General features: G+C 37.0%; 1 protein-coding gene across 1 annotated transcript in view; it reads right to left on the bottom strand.

The window, feature by feature from the left end:
• Positions 1–8242, bottom strand: part of LOC136832841 (A disintegrin and metalloproteinase with thrombospondin motifs like) — a 353918-nt gene that overhangs the window by 117678 nt on the left and 227998 nt on the right. The window lies entirely within an intron of this gene.

The following is an 8242-nucleotide window of genomic DNA, read 5'->3' on the forward strand; positions in this document are numbered from 1 at the left end:
GTATATATATACACATATAATTTTAATATATATATATATAATACTGTATAAAACACACACACACATTATATATATATATATATATATATATATATATATATATATATATATATATATATATATATATATATATATATATATATATAATTAGAATTTGTTAGATTATGCATTAGTTTCGAGTAGAAGGAAAAGAAAGTTATTGAGGGATATACGGGTGAGAGGACGAGTGGCTGGAGTCCTATTTGATCATTATTTGGCTGAGGTACTGGTTAGGACAGACGGAAGGTCAGGCCGAAGGAGAGACCACATAAGGAGAAGATAGATGAAAAATGGGCTGAGGTTAAGGACTCAGAAGTTGAAGGAGTATTTGCAGAGAGCGTAAAATTCCAGGAAGTGGGTTTAGGAAGGGTGGAAAAAATATATTATTTGAGTTACCATTGCAAGACAAAAGGAAGGAGTCTGCAGGACTACATGAGGATGGATAAAGTGGTATGAACGAAAATGGGGAAAAGGTGAGCCAGTGTTTTCAGAAGAACAGGAAGTTGTCCTACAAAGAAGTAAATGCAAAGGAAAAGTTGAATGAACAAATGAATCTCAGAATAACTGATGTAAGTGAAAAGATGCAGTTTGAGGAAATGTAGTCTTGGGTCGATGGAGCAGGTATTTTGAGGACTTTCTGATACAGCACTGTCTGTAAATAGTTAAAAGAAACTGCATTATTTGCGAAAGAGTTTGAAAGTGTTTGGCAGAGTGGGTAACAGAATAGGTGAAGTAAGAATAGTAGTGGATGGGCGGTAGAGATTGGGAAGACACTTGCAATATCTATGGAAGCCAAAGTTGGAATGTATGAAGTGCTTGTTGAACAACTCTCTCCTGCGGAAGTGAAAGGTTGATGTTAAATGAAAATGAATGACAGAAAGTAGAAACCATAGAAATGAATTGTTTATATAGTAATTGTCACCTAAGAACTGATAGGATGAAAAATGCAGGGATGTTAAAAAGGATGGTTGAAGGTTTGCACAGGTGAAAGGATAGATGAAAGTATTTTGAGATGGTTTGGTCAAGTGGAAAGAATGCAGGATTATAGAAAGTGTTGGGAGGGAGGGGGAGGCTTGGAAAGGAGTGATCGCAGGAGGCATTGCAAAGGGAGAACCTCAACATCCAGTGAGTGAAAGAGTAAATAAAAGATAAAGGTGAACTTTGCTGTTTGCCAGTAGGGTTGATGCAAAGCTGGCGAACACTTTTAGTATGTATATGAAGTGACTTTTATAGTGATGTTCTCTGCAAGGTGGCTCATCTATGAGTCAGTAGTTTAAAGGTGAATCTAGTATAATGTGAAAGATCTATTACAGATCCCACGTAATGAAAAGACTTAGGCCAAATTCCTGAAAAATTCAGGAAGCGAATGCTGTTCTGTGGTGGGTCACAGCGAGGATGATGAGGAAAGGAATGAAGCTATTAATCTCATCTCAAAAATGACTTGCTAAACACTGGAGGGGTCAACATCTTCTGGATGCACGTTCTCTAAGGGCAAAAGGGGTATAGTTAAAAATATAATATATATATATATATATATATATATATATATATATATATATATATATATATATATATATATACATATACATATAATGTGTGTGATATATCAGTTAAAGCAATTGACATTTCAGACTTGCAGACAGTTTTCAGTCATCAAAAAGAATCTAAACAAGACTGGTAAGGAAATAAGCGATTTGTGTCCATGAAGCTCTTCTAGTCTTTAGAAGCAGCCAATGTCTATTATCAAATACAATTATTGATAGCAATAATTGCACGGACATCATGCATTCCAGTCTTGCAAAACTTTTGGCGACCATTAACTTGGTCATGTAATTTAAGAAAGGAATTGAATATAGAATTGAGGCCAAAGGTCAAGCACTGGGACCTATGAGGTCATTCAGCGCTGAAACGGAGATTGACAGTAAAAGGTTTGTAAGGTGTAACAGGAGGAAAACCTCGCAGTTGCACTATGAATCAATTGTTAAGAGAGGGTGGAAAGTAAGATGGAAGAAAGAGAATATGAAAGGAGGTACAGTAAAAGGAACGAAAGAGGTTGCAGCTAGGGGCCGAAGGCACGCTGCAAAGAACCTTAAGTAATGCCTACAGTGCACCGCATGAGGTACACTGACGGCACTAACCCCCTACGGGAATGTAATTTAAGAGTTAAGATATGAATCTTACTGAGTACAATTGCCTACAAATTCAAGATATTTTATGTCGTTCTCTGAGGACAAGAATGAGGCGTTTGCCTGTTGTACATTTATATTTGACTCTTAATTTATTCAAGCCCAACAGCTGAGGTCTTTTCTCTCTTTCCAGCAGGAACTTTTCTTCTAGCAGGCCAAATGTGTTTCCTGTAATCATATACACACAAATATAGATACACATGTATTCATCTAGAGATTCTACATTTACTGACGAATATATGGAATTACTTGTATACTGAACGTATGGAAGTATATGTAAGCCGTAACATACAAATTCCTACACACACAAAAGCATCTATACATATTTATATAGACACACGCACGTATACATATATATATATATATACTCATATATATATATATATATATATATATATATATATATATATATATATATATATATATATATATATATATATATATATATATATATATATATATATATATATATATATATATATATATATACATCCATACATGCATATACTCTATATATATGTATATATATATATATATATATATATATATATATATATATATATATATATATATATATATATATATATATCAGAACAAAATCGTAATTACACAGATTTTAAGAGTAAAAATATTTTGAGTTTTCCATTTCCTTATGAGCAACAATCCTATGTTTAGCCAAGGCTATGTGAGCATGAAGGTGGCCACTCAAGGCTCAAAGAAAACTGGAAAAGCGACAAAAATAATAAAAAAGAAGTAAAGAATGAAAGAAGCGAGATGTGATTGTTGCAAAGAAGGAAATGAAATTTGACTCAAGTTTATTCGCATAAAGAGGCGTATCCTGGCGGGGTCAGGGGGTGGATGGGTGGGGGATGAGCAAGGGACTGGGCGGTTATTATTTAAGAATTTTCATGGATTCTCTCACTCCCTTTCCGCTCATTCTTGGTGCCTTTTCTTTTATTCGATTCATCAGTCAGATCTTCATGTGCAGCTGTGACATTGTCATCAAAATGACAAGAGGAGCAATAATTATCTTAGAAATAAAACGAGTGATAACGTGTTCAAGACATTATTAGATTTCACATTATTATTATTCCAATATAACTCTATTCCTAATGAGCCTCTTTCCGCACTGCTGTTATTCCAAAACATCTGCTTTTCGTCTTCTTGCTCTACTTCTTTCCCCTTGGATTCCCAAATGTCACCATCACCGACAGACATTACTCGCAACGACATCATTCTTGCATCGTTCGTGAAGTCTGCAGACAGGCATACTTTTTTTTAATTCTTTTTTTTAGTTCTCACTGTATTTCCTTTTTCTCATGTGGTGTCCTTGTTATCTGTCCCGTTTTTGATTCTGAATTTCCCTCCGGTCCTGTCTTTCCTGATGGGTTGGTGTCTGTCCCCGCCGATGTTCAGCTTTGTTAATTCCTCGTTCGACGTTCTGCGTCGTTGTTGGTGTTAACGGGATTCTGTTTTTGTCCTGCCGTCTTCATAGCGGAGTGGTACTTTTGTTTTTATTGCTTTCATCTTTATAGCGGAGTTGCCTTGAATAAGGAAGATCATCGAATATTTCTCACGACTTTGAAATTTGAGTTTACTGTCACATAGCGAGCGAGCGACAATTAGCAACCCATAACGAGGTCCTTTCAGAATCATCGGATAAATGTGTAGATTTTCATAGAACTGGGATAGAATGAAGTTTGTTCTACTGTGAACATCAAGCATAAACAATAGGTTTGTATAACATAAGTCGATTAATCACCAATTTCATTGTTATTGTTTTAGGGAATTAAAGCTTTGCATCTTTCAGCAAGATCGAAAAGCTTTGAAGCAGAAAAGTATCATTTCCTGGACGACGTTCTGAATGAAAGAGGCGAATGACCGGGCTTCCCTCCAAGGACATAACACGCGCATTGCAATTAGATCAAATAGCTGAGATTAGAGCAGCTGGTATCCTGCACAGGAGTGGCTCTCGTCTACGGGTTTTTCGCCGAGCAAATTTAGTCTTTCCCCTTTGCGCGGATTATGCATTTTCCTTTCAACGAAAAAGTCCACTTTAACGCCAGGGAATCTTGCCTTTTCCGGTTATCGAGAAAGCTGTTAAGGTTTTTGAACTATCCGCTCAGAAGTAACGAAACTTGGAATGCAGAGTGCCTGATGATGCTTATATTCTACCAGTGAGTTTATTTAAAAAAAAAATTAACTTAAAACCGAAGTAAAGGCAGCATAAATGCACAAGAATATTTCCCGTTCATATGTTACACATGGATTCGCGTTCTGTACAAACATACCAGTGATACACGTTCCCGACACACCACTACTTCTCGTCTCATCTTCAGCCAGACCGCTCAAGACATCACCAACGCTACAACTGCAGCTCTTCAGGACTTACAGTATAAGAATACTGGAATACTTTAATTCAAAAAGAGCTTTTCCTGTAACTGACCTCTTCGGTTTAAGTACGACTGACTATCAAATAGGGTTGCAAACAGTATTTAGTTTCGGGATGTCAGGTTTTCGGGATGAAAATTCACTTTACTAGAATAATTGATAGTGTGTATTAGGTTGCAAGGGATAATCGTTGTGGAGGAAGTGAATCACCATATGAAGTAAAGGGTGAAATGTCGATCTAACACTTGTAAGAAAAATAAATGCAAGCCAACAACTGAAACAAGAATGCTGTAAATCGTAAATCACCAAGATGTAGGAGAAAATGATAACCGCATCGATGTGAATGGGAAGGGAATGTTTTCGGAAATATTAATGTCTCTTTCAACCCTAGTAGTGGGTTATGTTTACCTAGTTGTTAGTCGTCTGCTGTGGGTTGTAGCTGGGCTGTGTGTGAGAGAGAGAGAGAGAGAGAGAGAGAGAGAGAGAGAGAGAGAGAGAGAATTAACAGATGTGTATCCCATGCTCAACGAAGTAATGCTCTACCAACAGGAGTAAAACCATTCGTCGAGTTTACTTAATGCATTTTCCAGATGAGTTTACCTGTATGGCTATTTATGGCTTATTTACGAAGCACTTGCAACCTTGGGGAAACCCTGAGGAAAGTATCAGTAGGTGGCATTGACAATACTTCTATTTGGACGTAGCTCAGAAAAACTGCAATAAAACAATCGGCAAAACTCAAGATTATAAAATATAATTTCCAATGAATCTCCTTTCTGTCACTACTTGTGAAAAGAACTTAGATTATTTCTGAATCCCCAAAGAGGAAAAAGGAAAAATCATATAGTGAAGACATCCGTACTATTCAAATAAAGAGCAACAGTGAAAAATAGATAATCTTAAGTATTTCATACAAAAACAATTTCTTTTGACGTTTTTTAAGATTCCAGAAAAAATTGATGATCTGTAATTTAACTATACCCTCCAGACTGTATGGTGAAAATTTTCAGTGATGGTATACCGTGTGTGAAACCAGGCCGAACATTTGTCGATCTATCAAGATTATGATGACTGATAACTCTAGTTATAACCCAGATAGATCAAGATGACACCGAAATCAAGTTTTAACGAAAGAAAACGAGCAACGATTGCTCCGGAAGTGGTGTTTATTCGCACTGAAATTCAAGTTTATTTTTCCTTGGTGTTTTAAACAATTAGAGATTTACTCCCCCGCCTCTCTCTCTCTCTCTCTCTCTCTCTCTCTCTCTCTCTCTCTCTCTCTCTCTCTCTCTCTCTATATATATATATATATATATATATATATATATATATATATATATATATATATATATGGGTGTATGTGTGTGTGTGTGTACCACCTTATGCCTTTTGTTCCTTCTAACGCAGCTCTAGAAGGGTATAGCCTTCCGGTTCGTCAGCAAATCTTCAAATATGAGGTTGCTAGGCCCACGCTTTTTCTTGCTCCAAGCAGACGCTAGTTGCAGTGGGTACTAGCGCCACCCATTAACAACTGATGCATAACTATAGCAAACATGAACCAAGCACTGCCTCTGTCAGCCAGGCGCCCATTTGGCTGACTGCGCCTAATGTTCTCACGAATAATAAGCCAAAGTTCAATGTATCTGAAGGTCTAGTGGCTGTCAAGAAGAACAACGATGACAAACATATGGTTTTATATACTTTAAATTTTGATAAGATTTCGTTAAAGTATGATCAGTAAATAGAAGAATACTGACGACTATTCAACGTTGCATAGTCTTAGTTTTAAACAACAAAGTTGTCTTGAATACTGAGGAGCGTTAATGTTTATATTAGTAACATACAACGTATACACGTAAGGTATATTTTACCCCAACACACACACATACACATACACACACAGAAAGAAAGAAGAGAGAGAGAGAGAGAGAGAGAGAGAGAGAGAGAGAGAGAGAGAGAGAGAGAATCGTTTTTATACCGACTCCTCCAGGAAGTAGAAAGATGCAAGTCTAATTAGACGAGTTCATCTGAATCAAATACAACATTCTCTAGAGACCCACTAAAGAAAGACACACACACACACACAACGTCAAATATCCCACAAAGATCATCACAACAGTTTTATTGCAAGATGGATATTAGGTTTCTTATCAATAACAGGCTCTGCACCATTATCCAAATTGGTCCTTTAACCAAAAGAGACAGCCACAAACAAGGTTAGTTCACCTTGTAGGATAAACATCCTTCGCCAAAGCACAACTGACCAACAGACCTCATCCGTCCGCAGGTTTCTCTGCGTCTTGTTTTCGACTGCGATTTATCTCACGACAAAACTCCACTGCGTGTTTTGGGTACGAGTGGCAAGGATTTATTCACTCATTCCATTATTCGGTGACTGTTCTTCCTTGCATGAAATCCGGTTTCGGAGATATTCATTATTGGAACAGATATATTTCTAGGATTTTTTCTTGTTTAACTCTCTGTTACATGGTTCATAATAAGACCACAGTGTCTTTTGGAAAGTAGCTAATTTACAGTGGAACTGTACACGCAGACACAGCCACACACACACACACACACGTATATGTATACATATATATATATGTATATATATATATATATACACAATATGTATACATATTTCGAAAGTTAAAATATTCATAGAAAACCACATGTAGAAGGGACAAAATTACCCACATAAAATCACAAAAAACATTAAGATATGTTTCCTCGTCGAAAAAGATCAGTTGCTTAAAGAACAGGATCCTCACATTTAGTGATATAATTTACATAATTCTCAATCGGATGCATTGAGAGAGGCTCCTATATATGCACCAGAGAAAACGCAAGAGAGAGAGAGAGCAAGAGCCAAAATGAACAGTAAAATTTTGCAAATTACCTATAGATATGGTTACTGATACAACCATGAGAGAGAGAGAGAGAGAGAGAGAGAGAGAGAGAGAGAGAGAGAGAGAGAGAGAGAGAGAGAGAGAGAGAGAGAGAGCGCATTGGAAATGTCTAGGTTACTTTCATTTCGCCTACCATCAATGGCCATGGCTACCCTCAAAACCAGATTCTTATTATTTTCCTAATGCGTTTACAAAACCGGCACCTTTCGTGGCGGTACAGTTCCGAGAACAGCGAAGGTTATAGTCAGAGGGCTGGAGGTAAGGCGACTGGATGAAGTATGTTTTTGAGAGAGTAGGACGACTTTGCAAAAATCACAATTTCACCAGAAACTGAAAGATATTTGGCCTTTTCGTGCAAAGTGTTTTTTGGATGTCTGGTAATCCTGCTTTTATGAGAATAGAATTTAAAGGATTTTTTTTTTACGACGAGGATTGAATTTTGTAGGTAATTTTGACATCGAGAAATTCCCTATGATGTTTTTTTGAACAGCCATGCTCGGGAAATAAGTTTTTTCTCATAATCATTCTTCATTCCGACTACATATCTCATTAGCATACTACAATTTAAGTACTAAAAGTTGAAGTTAAAGTCCTCTGGGCCTCTGTAGGCTCGTAGGGCAGGCGCTTGTCTCCTGTTTCTTAGGCCGACAGCCAGTGGGGGACAGGTCCCGATTGCCTACGACACGTGGCCAATGCATCGCTAGGCCCACTGTTTAA

This window comes from Macrobrachium rosenbergii, chromosome 50 (assembly GCF_040412425.1).
Source record: "Macrobrachium rosenbergii isolate ZJJX-2024 chromosome 50, ASM4041242v1, whole genome shotgun sequence".
Classification (NCBI taxonomy): domain Eukaryota; kingdom Metazoa; phylum Arthropoda; class Malacostraca; order Decapoda; family Palaemonidae; genus Macrobrachium; species Macrobrachium rosenbergii.